Here is a 20,371-nt window from a genome sequence, read left to right on the forward strand (position 1 = left end):
CACTTGCTACTTCGAGCCTGGTGAATAAAGGCTATGAACTTGATTTTCTGCTCTGCCTACCAGATACATCATTATGCTCTGTTCTATTGAACATGAAGGCCGAGTACCTTGGTCTTTGCTTCAAAATGCCGATTTAACCAATACTTCTGGGTACTCTCTTCCTGTGACCTCTCCTCTTTAGCAATATCCCTAAGCCCACCTTTTTTTTTGTTTTTAATATAGCCAAGGTACATTTTGCATTTTGTATTCCATCAGCCTACAGATTTCCACCTTTGAACTGAGCAAAGTACCCTAGCAAATGTTTCACAAAATAAGACTGGGTTTCTTGTTTGAGATCAGCTTTTAGCCAAGCATCATTTTTTTTACATGAAAAACTGCCCAGGGCCCCAGAGAGTAACGTAACAGAGTATTTCATAAGTCATTTTTCCCTTATTGTGCTGTTTTATTTACAGGGTGGATTCACAGTTGCTTCTGAGATGATGAGCTCCACGTGTATTCTGCTCCCTACAAGAAAAAACAAAAGGCAAAAACAACGAAAGTTTCCTATGCTAAGTGGTACTTGTTCTTTGCACCGGTATGTTTAATCACAGTAATATCTGGAAGGAGAGTTAGTACGTATTTCCTCAGGGCACCTGGGAATAAGAGGAGAGAACATTGATTTTCTTGGGTTTCCCTAATCCTTCTGCTTGTTTTCATTCGCTACGAAGGCCATTAAACATTATGCAGTCCTGGCAGACTGGACAGTCCCAGAGATGGGCTTCCTTTGGGCCATCGAGAACGCTCTTTCAGAAATGTGCTTTGAGCCCTTGGACAGACTTTGGGCAGCTTTTCCTCTCTTCCCTCCCCCTCGGCAATCTCTCCCCTTTATGCCCTCTCCCTCACAGCGAGTTCCCTGTTTTTAGCTGAGTCACAGCAGCTGGCTGGCACCTCCAGGGTCATACTGTACGTAACACAGAATCCTCTCTGTTGGCTACCATGGTGCTTCAAAAGAGGGGCTGTGGCAGCCGCTGAAAAGCATCCTGGGTACTCCAGCCGAGCCCTTCTTTGAAGCCCTGCAGCAAGCGGCTGGCAGAAGCGGCCAGGGACAGCTCCGGGATCCAAAGTTCCTGGATAACAGGGCTTCGCTGAATCCCAGGGCTCCTGCTGCCGCTGATGCTGCTCAGAAGCGAGCCCTTAAGAAATTCAGAACAAAATCCAGACGGACAGAAGCAGAGGCCTTTGGCCTCTCAGAGCCGATGGCTGCCAGGAAATAGTCTTAAAACTGCCAGAGCTTGGCACGAGGCCTCGAGCCCTGCCAGTGGGGGAGCAGTGGGGTGCGTGTGGGGGTCACATTCTCCTTTTCCAGTCGACTGGATTGTGCCTGGGCTGGGAAGAGCGTGAAGCCCCAACACAGCACTTTCTTTCCTGAAAATACACTCTAGCTTATTTAAATAAAATCAACAGTCTCCTAACCAGGTGAAACAATATCAGTCTCCATCGTTAAAAACACAGTCTTCTGGCTTTCAGATACCTAAAACTGGATTGCTTCCAACTTCCAAAAAATTGTCCAAAAGCTGAATATTTTAAAAACTGAAGGTCCTCCAGCCCTCTGATGGATTTGCTATTTTTTTTCCCATTTTTCCCCACACGGTCGGTCCCTATCTAATCCTTAGTCTGTGAACGAATTTTCTTTTGCAAATATGATGATGGTATTAACAGTATCTAACCTATATAGTTTTCTTCTGTTGGTTGGTTGTGAATATTGGCAGTGTTCTCTGTTTTTTGTGTATGTGTGAGAAACACTCTCCTTGGCATCAAAGGAAACCCAGCTGAAGAAGTAATTGATACTAAACAGAAGGTTTCAGACCACTGGGCAGCTCCACATCACAGTCAAGATACGGCTTGTAAAGAAAGAAAGCAGTTTGGTCTGAGGAGCCATATGTCCCACACAAACACTTTGTGGTAGGAGACTGAAGATAGCATGATAAGAGTGCATCAGCTGCTCTTTGGAGCTTCATGGAGACATTAATACAAACTTTTAAAGCCAGATTAGTTACTTTCATCTCTGTGCCATATTCCCATTTAAATGAAAGCAAATACTAAACCACAAAAATAAAGCACATTGTCTCCAAATATTTACATTTTTTTTCAATCAAAGAGAGTCAATAAAATACAAGATAGGCTGTTTCACCTCAAAAACCAAAATTTTTATTTAGATGACTTGCTTCAGCTGCCAATGCCAAAGAAAGCCAATGTTAAACAGAAATATCCTTTAGGAGGGGCTGATGCTGTGTGTGGCACAACAGGTTAAAGCCCTGGCCTGAAGCACTGGCATCCCAAATGGGCGCCGGTTCTAGTCCCAGCTGCTCCTCTTCTGATCCAGCTCTCTGCTATGGCCTGGGAAAGCAGTGGAAGATGACCCAATTCCTTGGGCTCCTGCGCCCACGTGGGAGACCCGGAAGAAGTTCCTGGCTTCTGGCTTCGGATTGGCGCAGCTCTGTCCGTTGCGGCCATTTGGGGAGTGAACCAGCAGATGGAAGACCTCTCTCTCTGTCTCTACCTCTCTCTGTAACTTTGTCTTTCAAATAAATAAAAAAAAAAATCTTAAAAAAAAGAAATATTCTTTAGGAGACCATGTCTAGTAAAGGAAAAAGTGACATTTGAAAAGAACCTTTGTGGAATTATTAGTAACTGCTCTTCTAAGAAATTAACACTTGCAATATGTGACAAAATAGAATCATCTTAGATTCAATGAGTTAAAATATTTTCAGTTAATTTTTTACAAACAAATTATAATTAATTTGCTAGAAGTCAGACAATTCATCAATGCAAGAGGTATAAATAGTTTAGATAATATGATCAGTCTGCACTTATTTTAAAATTCTGAACTGGCTTTCATTCTCCTTAACAAAAATCTGTATTTCCCTTCTAAACATAAAGATCAAGATGATTTAGGTGCAGGATTGAAATGAGAAAATAAAAAATAAGCTTCTCACTCAAAGACAGGTATCTGTTAAGAAATGGAAAGTTGTACACAGCAGAATAAACATGATTTGTTTTGTCAATAACAGGCAGAACAAAATCCACAATTAAAGAAAATGACTTTGGAAAATAATAGTTGTTTATAGAAGGAGACAAATACAAATAAACTAAATCTTTATTGCTTAAAGATAGACCTACTTCTGACATTTCGTGGAGCCTGGAAGAAATGGACAAATGACAGCCCACTTCCAAAGGATCTAAACAGTAAAAAGTTGTAAGTCAAGTTATGCAATGCTTGAAATAAAATATATTCTATATGCACTTTTTGACAAATATATTTCTTAACATAGGAAGGGCCATGTTCAAATGCATAGTTGTCATAATCATTGGAGATCTGGACCCTGGACTACACTTCTGCCTCACCCATTCTCTCCTCATCATTCTTGTCATCCTTGGGTCTTCCCATATCAAGAAGGGCCTTGTGTTTGTGTATGTGTGAGCACCTCAGCCTGTAGGTCCTACATTAGAATAGTCAATGACCAACCCACTGGCAAAGAGCAGCCAATGGCCAGGCCGCTGGACTTGGGTATTCATACCAGGGTGGGGCCCACATATAGAAAGGCCCAGGGAAGAGAAGGGGTTGGCTGGATATGGAACTTCTGAGAGAAGTAACCTCACCAAGGTGCATTCTTCATCATGTGCCAGTGTTGTCTCTATTCTCTGAATCATCTCTCATTTTTGTGTATAGCATTTACTGGATTTACTATCGTGTGCTAGGAATTTGCTAGGTGCTGGTATTGAAATGAACAAGGAGTGGTCCCAGACTCAATTTTGAAATGTCATTCTGAGAGTATAGATCGAAAAGAAGCTACATGTGCTCATAAAACCTGGGATAGTTTTTGTGCATACTGTATCTCCTTTTTTCCCCCCGATTAATCATGCAAGCACTTTGTTCCTTTCTTCAAAAATGTCTTCATACAAATCCTTTATTCACTTTCCTATCCTCATTACATCAGTGCTGACTCCTCCTCTTGTCTGCATTTCTACAACAGGAATTTCTTTGCAATATCATATATTCATAGACTCTGTGGGACTCTCTTTCAGCACACCCTATATTCCACTTTTGAGCAAACTTTTGGTAAACATTGATTTAAAAAATTGTTTCTGATGTATCATTGTTGTTCAAAACCATTGGTCAATACAGCCAAATACCTGGTCCTTACGATTCTCCATAATCTGGTTCAAACTAACCAGACTACCTTACCTTCTATTATTCAGTGGGAATAAATTCTTGGCTTTCTGATTTGAAGATTTGTATTCACAACATACCTGATTGGGCTATCCCCGTGTTTAAATTCTTCCAGTGATGAGATTTCATAAGACTGCTTTTGCATCCTAGATAAAGTTCAAATATGTTGCAAAACTGATGGTGTCTCTCTGCCTCTTGCCATCTGATCAATATCATCATTCACCATTCTTCATAGAAATTATATTCTGCAACCTTTCTGGATTGATCAAAGGCATACCCACTCCCAGACAGGCCTCAATTTTTCATGGCGTCATACTTCTAATTAAGCTCTTTTGTCTGGAATCTACTTTTCATCCTTATCTAGCTGGTGAACACCTTTACAAGACATAAATTTAGAAAGGCTCAACATTTTCTCTTCTAGGGTTCAAAACCCCTCAGAAGAATGCTGGCTTAGTAGACTTCTCTATTATAATATTAGCACTTAGAGCTTCATTCACAACAGTACTGTATAGTATTTTCACACAGCATACAAAAATTATGAATTATGTGTTTATATCATTAGAGAATGAAATTCCTGAAGTTAGTGACAAATATGTGCAGTATTTGTGTATTCTCGGAACATAGCAAGTGCCCTGTACTCCATTCGTTAGTATATATTCAATAAATATTGAATGAATGAAGTAATACTAGTCACCTGTAACTGTGCTAAGGTCTTTGCATGTAGTATCATGTATTAAATAATTTAACCCCCACACCAACTACAGGAAAGAGATATTATTATTTTTTCCATTTTGCAGACAAAGAAACTGAGATTGATGACAAGTTGTAGAACTTGTCCAAGATTACATAGTAGGAGGTGGGACTATGCTGTCTCTGCTCTGTTTGGCCCTCATAAAGATGGAACTGAAGAAAGGACTAAAATAAGAGCTGTCTGGGGCTGGCGCTGTGTCCTAGCGGGTTAAGCTGCCACCTGCAGTGCCAGCATCCCATATGGGCGCCGCTTTGAGTCCTGGCTTCTCCTCTTCCAATCTGCTATAGCCTGGGAAAGCAGTAGAGGAGGGCCCAAGTCCTTGGGCCATTGCATCCGCGTGGGAGACATGGAAGAAGCTCCAGGTTCCTGGCTTCCAATCAGCTCAGCTCCAGTCATTGCAGCCAACTGGGGAGTGAACCAGCAGATGGAAGACTTTCTCTCTCTCTCTCTCTCTCTCTCTCTCTCTCTCTCTCTCTCTGCCTCTCCTTCTCTTTCTGTGTAACTCTGACTTTCAAATAAACAAATAAATCTTAAAAAAAAAACTGTCTCTTTCTTTTATTTGAAAGTCAAGTTACACACACACACACACACACACACAGAGAGAGAGAGAGAGAGAGAGAGGGAGAGAAAGGATCTTTCATCCGTTTGTTCACTCCCCAGATGTTCACAATAGCTAGGGCTGGGCCAGGTTAAAGCCAAGAGTTTCATCTGGATCTCCCACGTGGGTGGCAGGGGCCCAGATACTTGGGCCATCTTCCACTGCTTTCCCAGGCCATTAACAGGGAGTTGGATCAAAAGTGGAGCGGTGGGGACACAAACTGGAGCCCACATGGAATGTTGACATTCTCAGGCAGTGGCTTAACCCACTATGCCACAGTGCTGGCCCCAGCCCTCTCTTCTTTACTTTATGAATAACGTTGTGCTTACTTGTGCATGCCTGTGTGTATGAGTGTGCATGGACTTTTATCTTTTTTTATGCATATGATTCCTTATTCCAAAAATATCCACTTATCCCAGACTAATCTAATACTTCCAAAGGCTGAGACCCTAGCTCATCAAGTTGCTTTCATGAAAATTATTTTGATTAGGCCTGTCATATTCTACTTTTCTCTAAACCATTCTAACATAGGTGTCAGAATGTGTCATTTATTTACCTAATCTATCAAGATGCTTGCTAATTGTCTGATACTGGTTTTTCTGGTCTTTTCTACCTGATTATAATTTCTTGGAGGTAATGAGCTCAAATTGATGTATTTAAAATGTAAAATATATTATTTGATCATTTTCAACACAATATACTCTTGTGATTATCACCATCAGGATCATGAATATATTCATCATCTCAGTAGTTTCTTTGAGCCTATTTGTGATAAATTGTTGATTCTTTCCACATTTCCAGGCAACCACTGATCTATTTTCTGTTGCTATAAATTACTTTGCATGTTCTAGAAATTTATGTAATTAGAATTATACAGTATGGATTCTATTTAGCTTGACTTCTTTCATTTAAGGTAATTATTTGAGATTAATTTGTTTAGTTCCATGTATTAATAGTTCATTCATTTCTGTTGTTGAGTAGTATTCTGTTTTACAATTATATGACAAATTGTTTGCCCATTCATCTATGGATGTATGTTTATATTGTTTTTCATCAGACCATTATAGGTAAAATTACTGTGATCATTTTTGTATTGGAATTCATTTATAAGTCTCTCTGTGGATATATGCTTGAATTTCTATTGGGTAATTATCCAGGACTGAAATAACTATATCATATGTAAGTATATTTTTAATTTTTAAAGAAACAGCCAAGTGATTTTTCAAAATAGTAGTGCCATTTTCCATTCCTAATGTAAGTATATGAAATTCTATTTGTTCCACATTTTTACCAAAACTTTGTAGGCTTTTTTTTAAAAAAAATTATAGCTTTATGCACATGATTCTTTATTCTTACAAGATCTCAGACTAATCCAAATCTTCAAGTTATTGTGTCATTGCACTGGATTGTTGTTTTATTTCCCTGATGACTAATGAGACTGAATATCATTTCATGTACTTATCTACATCAATATATCTTTTTTCATGAAGTGTCTGTTCAAAAATTATTGTCAATTTTATTATTATTGCCTTCATGTTATTGAATTATAACTCTTTTTTATGTTTTCAAGATAAGTTCTATCCAATAGGCATATATTGTGCATTGCATATGTATTATTAAATTTCCTAGTAATCACAGCAAATATCATTTAAGTGAAGTTAATTTTATTAAGCCAAATTCATAAGTATAGTATCATTTCAACATGTAAACTCATAAACTATAACAGTGATGCATTTTAATTCTTTTGTATTACATTTTCAAGATTTAGTATGTATTTTATACATGCAGCACATAATATAATTACATGTGGCTAGTGGTTACTATATTAGATGATGAGCCTTGATAAATGTCTCCTGTCAGATCCATGTTTTTCAGATACTTTCATTCAGATTGTGCCTTGCTTGCACATTTTCAGAACAAGCTTATTAGAAGAGCAAACTTCATTTTATCAAGTTTTTTCTTTTGAAATTTGTGGCTTTTTTTTTTTTGGTATGCTAGTTACTAAGTCTTTCCCAAAAAGTTAATAATACTTTCTAATGTTTTTTCTTTCTTTCTTTCTTTCTTTCTTTCTTTCTTTCTTTCTTTCTTTCTTTCTTTCTTTCTTTCTTTCTTTTTTGTTAGTAGTTTCATCAATTTAGCTCTAATAGTTACGTCTTTTGTCAACTTTGAATTAGCATTAGTAAAAGGTGTGAGGCAAAGGCCATGCCCTTCGTTTTTTCTTTTTCTTTTTTTTTTGGTTATCCAATAGTTTTTCTAACATTTCAAATACTTTTATAATTTTATAATTGACTTGCCAAATTTTCCAAAAATATCTTCTAGGACTTTCATTGGAATTGTATTGAATCTTCATATCCATTTGAAGAAAATTTTCATAATAACAAAACTGGGTTTTCTAATCTATGATAAAGTGATATCTCAATTTATTTAGGTTTTTACTTTCTCTCACTAGTGTTTTTGAGTAATTCAGTGTTCAGTGTCAGTTTTTTGTATAGTTTGGGGGCTGGCACTGTGGCGTAGTAGGCGAAGCCTCCACCTGTGGCAGTGGCATCGTTTATGGGGCTAGTTTCTGTCCTGGTCGCTCTCTTTCCAATCCAGCACTCGGCTTATGGCTTGGGAAGGCAGTGGAAGATGGTCTAAGTGCTTGGGCTCTTGGACCCATGTGGGAGACCCCAAAGAAGCTCCTGGATCCTGACTTTGGATCAACTCAGCTCTGGCCATTACAGCCATTTGGGGAGTGTACCAGCGGGTGGAAGTCCTCTCTCTCTGTAGCTCTGCTTCTCAAATAAATAAATAAAAAGATTTTTTAAAAAGGCAGTTTTATATTGAGGTTTATGAGATGTATTCAGTTAATCTGTATACGATATACATGTTAAAACCACCTTGTAGGGGCTGGTGTTGTGGCCTAGTCAGTAAAGCTGCTGCCTGGGATGCTGGCATCATATATGGGTACCAGTTTGAGTCCCAGATACTCCATTTCCAATCCAGCTCTCTGCTAATGACGTGGGAAAAGCAGTGGAGGATTGCCCAAGTGTTTGGGTCCCTGTTATACAAGTAAGAGAACCAGATGAAGCTCCTGGCTCTTGAATTTGGTCTGGGCTAGCACTGGCTGCTGCAGCCACCTGGGGAGTGAACTAGTGGATGAAATCAATTTCTCTCTCTCTCTCCCTCTCCTTCTCTCTGTAACTGACTTTCAAAATGAATAAAGAAATTTGTAAAAAATAAAAATAAAAAACAAATATAAAAACCCACCTTATTGCTGTCAACCTAAAGCTTTTCTGGGACTTTGATTTGAATTATGTTCAATATATAGATCAATTTGGCATCTTGACTATATTGAGTCTTCTAATTGAAGATGCAGATATGTGAGAGACATATATCTCCCTTTTAATTACATCTTTTAAAAATTTCTTTCATCAGTTTTTTTTTTTTTAACTTTTCTGCACACAGATTCTCAAGCTATGCCTTTAGATTTATTTAAAAGTGCTTCAACTGTCCATGGCATTTTAAATAGTATTCCTGGTTCTGAATGATCTTTCAGGACAGTTCTGTTGATCCTTTCTAGGCGATTCTTTCCTGATTTTATTGTTTCTTAAGATTTCTGTAGGTTTTCAAATTCTCTCTCTTTCTGATATTCCACTTTCTTTGTAGCTTTTGTCCCGAGCATCTTTACTCTTGTCCTCAATTTACAGAATGTGCAGGCCCTATTTTCTTTCTTTTTATTTTTCTTTAAATATTTGTTTATTTATTGAAAGTCAGAGTTACACAAAGAGAGGAGAGGCGGGGGGGGGAGAGAGAGAGAGAGAGAGAGAGAGAGAAGAGAAAGAGAGAGAGGTCTTCCATCTGCTGGTTCTCGTCCAGATGGCTGCAATGGCTGAAGCTGGGTGGATCTGAAGCCAGAACACAGGAGTTTCTTCCGGGTCTACCACAGGGGTGCAGGGGCCCAAGGACTTGGGCCATCCTCTACTGCTTTCCCAGGCCATAGCAGAAAGCTGGATGGGAAGTGGAGCAGCTGAGACTTGAACCAGCGCCCATATGGGATGCCTGTGCCGCAGGTGGCGGCTTTACCTGCTACGCCACAGTGCCAGCCCCTGCAAGACCCTATTTTCATTTGCCTTCTCTGCCCTCTATGTAGCTTGAAGCTACAATTGCCCCAAGCACCTTGTTTATTTCCCTTCCTATGATGATTCCTGTACTGCATTCACTGTTGACCAATGTCTGAAACACTCTTGTTTCATATATTTTCATTCCTTTCATCACTGTTTAAGACAGTAGGGTATCTCTAGGTCCTTTTATTCCATTATGGCTGGAAACAGAATTTTCCACTAGAGCTTTTGACATGCATTATATGTAATAAGAGCGTCCAGTATAGCCTTTCCTCCCTTCCGGGTCTACAGGCACACTGGACTGCATTCAGCCTTCCCTGTGTATGAGGGTATCTAAAAAGTTCATGGAAATACACTTTACAAAAACTATGCATGCATTTCAATATTTTTTCAACAAAATAAACCTGACTCTTAATTGGCCTTTTTTCCATTAACTTTTTGAAGTATCCTTGTACAAAGTAACTTCCACAGGACTGTAATATTCAGTCTTTTCTTTACTCAGGATGCCTTTTCCTCTGATTAAACAGTTAATTCCAATTCATCCTTCAGATCCCAATGCAGCCATCTCTTATTCACTGAAAACCTTTAACTAAAGTTGGCAAATTGTCCATTCTACACCCTCATAAAATGCCTTCGTATCGCATGCCTCATTCCTAATTTTACATTTATTTGTATAACTATTTAATGGGTATCTGTCCTTCCTTTGCTTTCCATTTTATCCAAAAAGCCTGGCTTTTAGTAGGTGCTCATCAAATATATGTTTCATCAGTGGACAAATGAGATTTTTGGGCATTTATCTTTTTACTAAGTTTCATTATTTCCTTTTATATATAGTGCATCAATAAATAAAGTAGTTTTCTCTCATAAAATTAACATTTTCTATAACTCAACAGAGGAAGACTAACAAAAGGACAACTGTTTTATCACATTATAACAACATCCACTAGTCAGAGACAGCTAATTTAAATCTTATTAAGTAAACTACTGATAGGAGAATTCTGCAGTGAATTAATGTGCTTAAATCACCATTTGCTCATCACAGATGCAATAAAGCACAATTTGGCACAGTCAGTCAAACAGAAACTGACTCATGAGGGATATCAGATTTCCTTGCTTCCATTTTGTTTTCATCTTTCAGTTTGTTTGAAAACTCATAAAAACCACACGATGAGTTTTCAAATAAAACTTGGGGTGGTTCCATGATGACTTCTTGCCCCTATAGTTTGAGTTTTATTTCAGGACTATGGTGCTTGTATCACACACATTATAAGAAATATTCTTTTGTTGGATGTAAAAATTATGAAATGAATGAGGAGTCCAGTGGCTTCTTGTTTTTTAAACTTGCGTTTCAAGTCATTTAAAAAGTACTGACGTTACAAATGCCTTTTAGTTCCACTGGATATTGCCTGTAGTTGTAGAAAGAAAACAGTGATTTACTCCTTTCTGTTATAACTGAAGTTAGTCATTACTATTTTCCCACTTAAAATAGAGACACATTTTATTACAATTATCCTCAGACAGAGCAAATGGTCCCAAAGTTAAAAATAAAATTAGAGATTAACTGAGAGGTACATATAAAAGACTTTCCTTCCCTTTGCTTTTGTTTCACTATCTGAAAAATCTGAGAAATAATTGCTACTTACCTTCCCAGAAGAAAAATTATGAGGATTATTAAAATAATGTATGTAAATTACTTTGCTGTCAGAAGCCCTGGAATCCTGTGCAATATATTACACTGCTAAAAAGTTCTATTAGGAGACTTGAAATTTTATCTTAATGCTCAAATAAGTAATTCCCACATACAGCTCAATGAATTGGCCCTGCTTTTTCTTTCTAAGTAGACAGGTGGTATGCTGCTTGAATTAATTGGAATGGACATAGATTTAAAATTTCCCCTGCAAAAAAGGCATGATTGTTTTAATGTTAATAGTATCAGGCACAGTTAGAAGCTTGCTTTATATTTATATAGGGCCTCTGTCTGTTTTGAATGTAGCATTCTTATTTAATAATTTGGATTACCTGAATGAAATGAAATATTTTTGGTCTTGTAATAGTATAAAGTGTTTGGCTTATAAAATCAAACATTTCTGGGCCAGTGCCATTGCTAAGCCTCCACCTGTGGTACCGGCATTCTGTAAGGGTACCGATTCGTGTCCTGGCTGTTTCTCTTCTGATCCAGTTCCCTGCTAATGTGTCTGGGAAAGCACTAGATGATGGCCCAGGTGCTTGGGCCCCTGCACCCACAGGGGAGACCTGGAAAAAGCTCTTGGTTCCTGACTTCAGACTGGCTAGCTCCTTCCATTTCAGCTATTTGGGGAGTGAACCAGTAAAGGGAAGATCTTTCTCTTTGTCTCCCCATCTCACTGTAGGTCTGCCTCTCAAATAAATAAATAAAATCTTTAAAAATATCAAACATTTCTGGCTTCAAAGTCCAGATGTGGCATACATGAACTGAGATCTAGAGTGTTTTCCTCTTTTACTATATGGGTCTGTGTTCCCTCTGTGTCAAATAGGGAATAATCTTGTAGGGTGTCTTGAGTGACTTTTGTAAAAAAGAGTGAGTGTCAATGAAAGCTCACGGAGTGGCTGATACCATTAGTACTGAACATGGTACTGTGTGTGCATTAGTATGACGTCATTATGGTGTTGAGTGCATGGAGTAAAGCAATAGTTACAGAGGGTTTGGAATGTTTGGTCAACACATGATGTTTAGGCACTGTTTCATATAATTCTCACAAAAATGAAATGCCATTTGATTCCCCAATGTGTGTGTATAGAAACTGAGCCTAAATTTATTTGCTTAAGGCAAAGTCAGGATTTGAATTTAGATCACTTGGATCTCAAAGTCTGAGCAACAAACCTTAATTTATAAACTGGATTATTTCCCTCTCATTTACATTTCTTCTGCAATAATTGACACAGGTGCCTGGCAATACTTACATCTCTCTTTTTCTTATAACCAGATGTCTCTGTTTCTTATTGTACCAGGTTAGCAAGTCTTGAGGTTGGAAATCGCCTCGTGGGTTTCCATAAATAGAAAAATGTAGAATAACTTCCAAATCTGCAATAACTTTGAACAACTAATCATTATCATGAGTTATGTATAACTATAGATATAACATAATTTTGAACATTTATCCATTACCTTAAGATATAATTAAAGTTATACTGAGGGACAGCATAGCTGTTGCTGCTGTTGCAACAGTATTTCCCTATATAGTACAACTTGATTTGCAATTTATACAGGAGGAATCACAGATACTCCCCTGCTTTCTTTCTCAATGTCTCTGCTCTCGTATTGGAGTATATCTTCAAGATTTGTGATTTTCTACCAGTCACCTCTTCTTCTAAAATGTTAACGTATAATTGTCAAACACTTGACATAAAAAGTCTCATAAAATCTTAGCCTTGCTTCTATTTAATGATAAATTCCTGCATTGATAAGGAGCACTGAACATAGCCAAAAGTAAATACCTATAGCTACTGGAATATTCTATAAAGAATTTATATATATATATATATATTCTATAAAGACTTTATAAGTGTTCAATATTTATGCTTACAGACTTGGTACTTTAAAAAAAGAAAGTGTAAGAAAGAAGTCTAAGGAAGATTGCATAATCTTATTTTTTAAAAAAATATTTTATTTATTTCTTTGAGAGCCAGAGTTACAGTCAGAGAAAGAGACAGAGGGAGAGGTCTTCTATCTGCTGGTTCACTCCCCAGATGGCCACAACAGCCAGAGCTAGGCTGACTCAAAGCCAAGAGCCAGAAGTTTCTTCCAAGTCTCCCACAGGGGTGCAGTGCCCCAAGCTCTTGGGCTTTCATTGCCTTCCCAAGCCATAAGCAGAGAGCTGAATCAGAGGAGGAGCAGCCAGGACAGGAATCAGCACCCATATGGAATGCCAGCATGGCATTTGGAGGCTTAGCCTACTGTGCCACAGGGCTGGCCCCATGTTATTTTAATTTTAAACAAAGTAATACATATGCATACTTTAAAAATCAAATTGTGCCTGGATGCTTATTTTTAAAATTAACAGCCATTCCTGCTATCTGTTTAGTCCTGTCCCTAAAACATAATAAAACTTTTAACTTTTCCATTGGATTTATCCCTGTATTTCTCAACAACATATTTATTATTCATTATTTATAATTTTTAATATTATTTTTTCTTTAAATATTTATTTTATTTATTTGGAAGACAGAATTACAGGGAGATGTGGAGACAGAGAGAGAAAGAGATCTTCCATCTGCTGGTTTACTCCCCAGATGGCCACAATGGCTGGTGCTGAACTGATCTGAAGCCAGGGGCCAGGAGCTTCTTCTGGGTCTCCCACGTGGGTGCAGGGGCCCAAGGACTTGAGCCATCTTCTACTGCTTTCTCAGGCCATAGCCGGGAGCTGAATTGATAGTGGAGCTGTCCGGACTGGAACCAGCATCCATACGGGATGCTGGCACTGCAGGTTGGGGCTTTAACTTGTTGCACTACAGTGCCAACCCCAATATTATCTTTTGACTTTTTGATAGATGAGGATTTAGATCACTTCTAACAAATCTCACCAGACCTCATAATCATTGCTTGCTTAGGAGTCAAGTGGGTATAATGTTAAGTGTCTTTCTGTATAGTTCGTTTTACTAGTAGTTTTAGTGACTGTTAACATTTTTTCTGTTTTTAAATTTTTACTTATCTATTTGAGGGGCCGACATACACACACACATACACACATGCAGAGAGAGAGAGGAATACAGAGAGATCTCTTATTGTCTGGTCCACTCCCCAGAAGCCAGCCTGAAGCCAGGAGCCTGGAACTTACTTTGGATCAGTCACATGGGTGGCAGGGAGCCATCTGTTTTTGCCAACTGCCATCCAAGGTGCACACTAGCAAGAAATTGAAATCAGGAGAAGAACCAAGACTTGCAGCTCTTCTGGTATCAAGAGACCCAGCTAGCATCTGAATGACTAGGCCAAGTGTGCTACACTTTTAACTCTCTAAATTTGTTTGTAATAACATAGCTAATCATTTTTCAATTGCACCATTATGTTAGGATTTTTTTCTCAAGCTCTGCCTTGTCTACATAGACTTTGTATTTTCTTGAAGCTCTTCCAGACCCATGAGGAGAGTATCTGGCCACTTTGTTTTGTTGTTATTGTTGTTCTATTATGTATTTTTATTTATTTTATTTTATTTTTGTTACATATTTTAAAGCATACATTTTGCATTAAGAATTCCAAAAAAAAAAAAAAAAGACAAAGTGAAAAATCACATAAGACAGACCAAGATGATGATACTGAGTTGTCTACCAAATTTATAATAGGGTAATTGAGTTGGTTGAATTTACACCTTTGTGAAGAGAGTAGAAATTTATGTTAGGATCCTTTTGGACAAGTAAGGCACAGTATGGATCACAAATCTCAAATTGCCTCTGGTACAGATTGGGTCTCCCATGACCAGGTGTAAACACATGGATAATCTGCCACTTTAAATCATTAGCCACTTGAAAGCTTCAAGTGGGTATCATAGTGTTGGTGTTGGTTCATCTTTACATCCCAGTGCCTGAAGACTGTGGGGCACATGTTATAACACACTCACTATATATTTGTGGAATGAATGGAAAAACCTATAGCTTGAATACAGACATTTTAACTGAGAGAAAGCTAAATACTTGTAAAGTTCTCATGAGCCTTTAAACAATCTCAATACTGAACAATTAAGCAGAATTTGTTTAATTAAAAAAAAGCACTTTTACAGTTTTGCTGTGTTCTCCTTAGGGGATGCTTCTATCCACAACATGGGGACAACTAACTCTCTCTTGCCCTGGCAACTGTAAGGTTAAAATGGGTAAATGACTTACTTTAAACTTGAAATCAGGACAGTTTTCAAGAGCCCTTGGTACAGCTAGGTAAGCATCTTCTACTTCCTCAGACCATTCTTTCCCTTTCTCTGGTCTTGTGTCTTCTAAATAAAGTCATGAGTTAACAGGGAAAGTACTGCTGTTGTTAGATTTCTTGACAGAAATCATGGAGGGCAGAGGACAATGGAACAACAACTTCAATGAGCAGAGAGAAAAAGTCTGTCAATCCAGGCTTGCATTCAGGGAAAATATTTTTCAAGAATTTAGGTGGCACAAAGACATGCTTAGTTTAAAGGAAATGGAAAATGTGTCGTGAGTGAATCTGTTCTAAAAAGAATGCTACAGAAGTAAAAGAAAATGACACCAGTGGAAAATTCAAGACTTTGGGAATGAGAGGAAAAGCCACTGGAATGGTAAATATCTGGGAAAACACAATAGATGATCTTTTTCCTCTTCATTTTAAAAAATATGCATTATCATTGAAAAGCAAATTATAACATTGTCTGGTGCTATTTCCATTGTGTAAAGATGAAACACATTACAACTTTAACCAAAAAAGGCAAAGGTAAAGTGACTCACATGGCTTCATGACTTCTACATTTTACTCAAAGTGGTAAAAAATAATGAAGTACATTGTGAATATTTAGGTAAGCATATTGTAATTATTTGAATAACTATCAGAAAAATAAAGGAAAGTTACATAAGAAATCAATATGTGAAATAAATAGACTTAAAATATTCAAATAATCAAAATTCAAATAACTGAAAGGAAGTCTGGACAGGAAAGGAAAGAAGGAAAGAAAAAAATAATTGGAGGAGACAAACACAAAACAATCAGAGTTATGGCCCTAAATCCAATCATATCCAATACAATAACTTCTAATACTCTAAACATGCAGGCTAATAAGGACTGTCAGATTGGATACAAAAATTTCAAATAAGCTTTGAAAGAAGATGTAATACCAAGTATAATGTCTCTTTAAGAAAATAGAAAGAGAGAGAGGGAGAAATTCATAAATAATTTTTTGAGAACTACCTTACTATGAAAACCAGAAAACACACATTGTAATTAAAAAATGCACAAAAACCAAAATTCAGACAAAGTATCTCTCATAAAACTTGGTGCAAGGGGCCAGTGCTATGGCAAAGCAAGTAAAGCCACCGCCTGCAGTGCCGGCATCCCATATGGGCACTGGTTCAGGTCCTGGACTCTCCACTTTCAATCCAGCTCTCTGCTATAGCCTGGGAAAGATAGCTGGAAGATAGTGGAAGATGGCCAAGTCCTTGGGCCCCTGCACCCGCGTGGGATACCCAGAAGAAGCTCCTGGCTCCTGGCTTTGGATCAGCGCAGCTCCAGCCGCTGTGGGCAATTGGGGAGTGAACCAGCGGATGGAAGACCTCTTTCTCTCTCTCTCTCTCTCTCTCTCTCTCTCTCTCTCTGTCTCTTCCTCTCTCTGTGTAACTCAGACTTTCAAATAATAAATAAATCTTAAAAAAAAAACTTGGTGCAAAAATCTTCAGTAAAATGCTAGCAAATTGGACCTAGCAATTTATAAGAATATATTATCTATAAGGATATATGTGCAAAATATAAGGTCATATAAGGACACTTCAAAAAGTTTGTGGGAAAATGGGATTTAAAAATTAATTTTGAGTAGCTGGCACTGTGGCATAGTGGGTTAACCAAGGCCTGTAGTACTGGCATGCAAAATGGGCGCTGGTTTGAGTCGCAGCTGCTCCACTTCCAATACATATTCCTCCGAATGTGTGTGGGAATGCAGCGGAAGATGGCCCAAGCACATGGGCCCCTGAGACCCGGAAGAAGCTCCTGGCTCTTGGCTTTTGTCTGACCCATTAGGGCCATTTGAGAAGTAGACTAGAGGATAGAAGATTCTCTCTCTCTCTCTCTCATTCTGTGTGTGTGTGTGTGTCTCCTTCTGTCTCCCTCTGTAACTCTATCTTTTAAATAAATAAATAAATCTTTTTTCTTTTTTTAAAAGACAAACATAAATTTTGGTTCAAACACTTTTGAAGTAAATGCATAGTTTTTTCCAATATGCATTTTCCATGAACATTTTGAAGCTCCCTGGTCCCTTATGAGCAGTTGGTGTTATCCCCAATATTAAGACTGATTCAATTCTTTGAACTCAACCAATATTTTGTCATATTAACAGATTAAAGTATAAACTACATGTCCAATCAACTGGTGCAGAAAAACCATTTGGAAATTCATCATCTGTTCTTTATTAAAACAAGTAAATAAACTTTCAACAAAGTAGGAGTTTAAAGGAACTTTCTTTAATCAATATGAAACATCTATAGAGCTGATATTATAACTAATGATAAAAAATGAGAACAAAAAAGAAATACTCCAACTCTCAATTTTACTGATGTCCTAGTTAGAGGAATAAAAGCAAGAAAAAGAAAAATCAGAAAAGAAGTAAGAAAACTCTTTTTATTGGGAGATGACATGTGTGATTAGAAAATCTCAAAACAATTCCAAAATAGTTTTGAAATAATGAATGAAGAAGACCTCAGTATACAAGGTCAAGATACAAAATTTAATTCTATTTTTATATGCTTTTGCTAGCAGGAAAAGTTTGGAAATCAAATTTTAAAACATGATTCACAAAAGCATCAACAATAAAGTAATTAAATATACAAATCTAGCAAAATATGTACAAGATCTGTATGTCAAAATGATGCAACACTGAGAATAATAAAACAAAAAAAACCTTAAAATAATATAGAAATGCACTTCTTCATGGTTTAGATGAGTCAATGCTTTTAAGGTGGCAATTTTTCCCAAATTTCTCTATAGATTTTATGCAATGCTAATCAAAACATCAATGTACTTTTTTGGGGTAAGTATTAACAAGCCATTTAAAATGTATACAGAAAAGCAGATGAAATACAACTGCCAAAATAATTTTGAAAAAATATTGAAATCTCACAGTTCTTGATATCAAGAATTTCTATAAAAGCACAGTGATCAAGATATAATGGGGACCAGCATTGTGATGGAAATGAAAAAATATAAAAATTCCTATTAGGTCACTTCAGTCCAAAATTTAATTCCTTTACCTAATATTTTTTTTTTTTTTTGCTAAGCTTAACAAAACAGAAACTTAAGTTTTCTCCTTAATGTTTGATAGTACAGTAGGATACTTATGTTTGACAAAAGTTAATTGAATATTTCAGAAAAGAAGAATTTGGATGTTATCAAGACAAAGAAATGACACATGTCTAAGGTGACAGATACGCCAATTAGCTGGGTCTGATCATAACACATGGTATGTATGTATTGAAATATCACTCTGTACCCCATAAATATGTACAATTACTATGTGTCCATTAAAAATAAAAAATGTTAAAAAGTCCTTTATATGGATTCATTCAAATGAGTCAACCAGCAAAGTGGTTCATGCAATTCTTCCTATATGAAACCACAAGTTCCATTCTCGAGAGTCAGGCGTCTCAAGTTAAGGCTGAAGGACCCTGGGAGTTACCAAGGGTGACAAAGCTTGTGGAGCAGAGCAGGCTGTCTCTCAGGCTGCTGCATCATTAGTCTTCTTCTGCTCCTTGTCAGGGAGCACTTGGGCTCTTCAAACTCTGCTATTTCCAAAGCAAATATTTCAAACTATCAGTTGCCATAACTCTCTTATGACAGTGTAAACTCCACCAACTCATGAAACACAAATATAGATTTGCCTACATCCTATTGATAGAGTGTTGCAGCACTATACAGAATTAAGATGCCGAGACTGGATTTATAGCTTGCCCTTGGAGCAAGAGTAGAGGAGGGAACAGTTTGGCTGACCTCAAAATAAATTTACATGAAACAGTGACACACAAGAGTTGACATGCCACTGCTGCTGCCCTGCCCACTTGATTTGAATTGGCTTCTAACACATCAGGTTCTACGCCTTTTCTTTTTCTACCTGTGATAGCACAGGGAGGCAGCGATATACCTTTCCTTGTTTGAATGTATAAGTAGACCATGCGAATTCTGAGGAATTACTTTACTCCAACAAAAGAAGCATCTTTTTCTGTATAAGTTTCAAATTCTCCTACTAAGATGTACTGTAATTAAACAGCTTGTGTGCTGCTTCATAAAGCATATGGGCAACCTTGCTTGTTTTATTTAGGAGAGGGTGCTGCTGTGGAGAGAATCTGTCGGGTCTTTGTGTAAGGCTTTAGCTATAAACAGAAATTCATGGGCAAATGTCAGGTGACAGAAGAGAAGGTTAGTCATAAAATCACATGCAGTGCAAGTGTGGGGGGCATTTAATATGGTAAATATTGTCCCCTGCAGATGAATTGCAGAACAACACAAAGGCTCTCCGGATGAAGGAAGGCAATGTCCTTGTTGTGAAACAAAGTTTTGCAAAGGTGGCAAGTGAAACACTCTCTGGCATTGAAGATCTGCATTGAATGTGGGGATTTAAAGCTGCTTCCGTTGGTAACTGTTCTCTGTCAATCTGTGTGTCTTTGTCGTATCGCCAAAGGTACGTGTGCGTGAGCATAAATGAAGCCTAAACCAGTGGGGAGCACAGAGGCAGCTTTAAACAGCTGTCAGATAGAACCCTTCAAAATTCCAAAGTAATATTCTCGATTTTAGCATTTATACTTAGCAATATACTCTTAGGCACATTAAAGAAGGAAGCATTTTTTTTTTAAATGTGAAAAACAAATGAGGGGTGGGCATATGGTCTAAAGGTTAAGATTCCAGTTAAGAGACTTGTGTCCCATGTTGGAATGTCTGGATTTGATTCCCAGCTCTGGCTCCTGCTTCCAGCTTACTGCACGTGCAGATCCTGGGAGGTGGTTCCATGGTTTAAGTAGTTGTTTCTTTA

The 20,371-nt window shown here is 37.6% G+C and overlaps 1 long non-coding RNA gene across 1 annotated transcript; it reads left to right on the forward strand.

Moving 5' to 3' along the window:
- Positions 1 to 15,438: 15,438 nt before the first annotated feature.
- LOC138850011 (uncharacterized) lies at positions 15,439 to 19,970 on the forward strand. Its single transcript, XR_011389396.1, has 3 exons — positions 15,439 to 15,563; positions 18,717 to 18,808; positions 19,831 to 19,970. It is a non-coding gene; the product is annotated as an uncharacterized lncRNA (long non-coding RNA).
- Positions 19,971 to 20,371: the final 401 nt, after the last annotated feature.

The sequence above is a fragment of the Oryctolagus cuniculus genome, chromosome 6, assembly GCF_964237555.1.
Source record: "Oryctolagus cuniculus chromosome 6, mOryCun1.1, whole genome shotgun sequence".
NCBI classification, from domain to species: Eukaryota; Metazoa; Chordata; class Mammalia; order Lagomorpha; family Leporidae; genus Oryctolagus; species Oryctolagus cuniculus.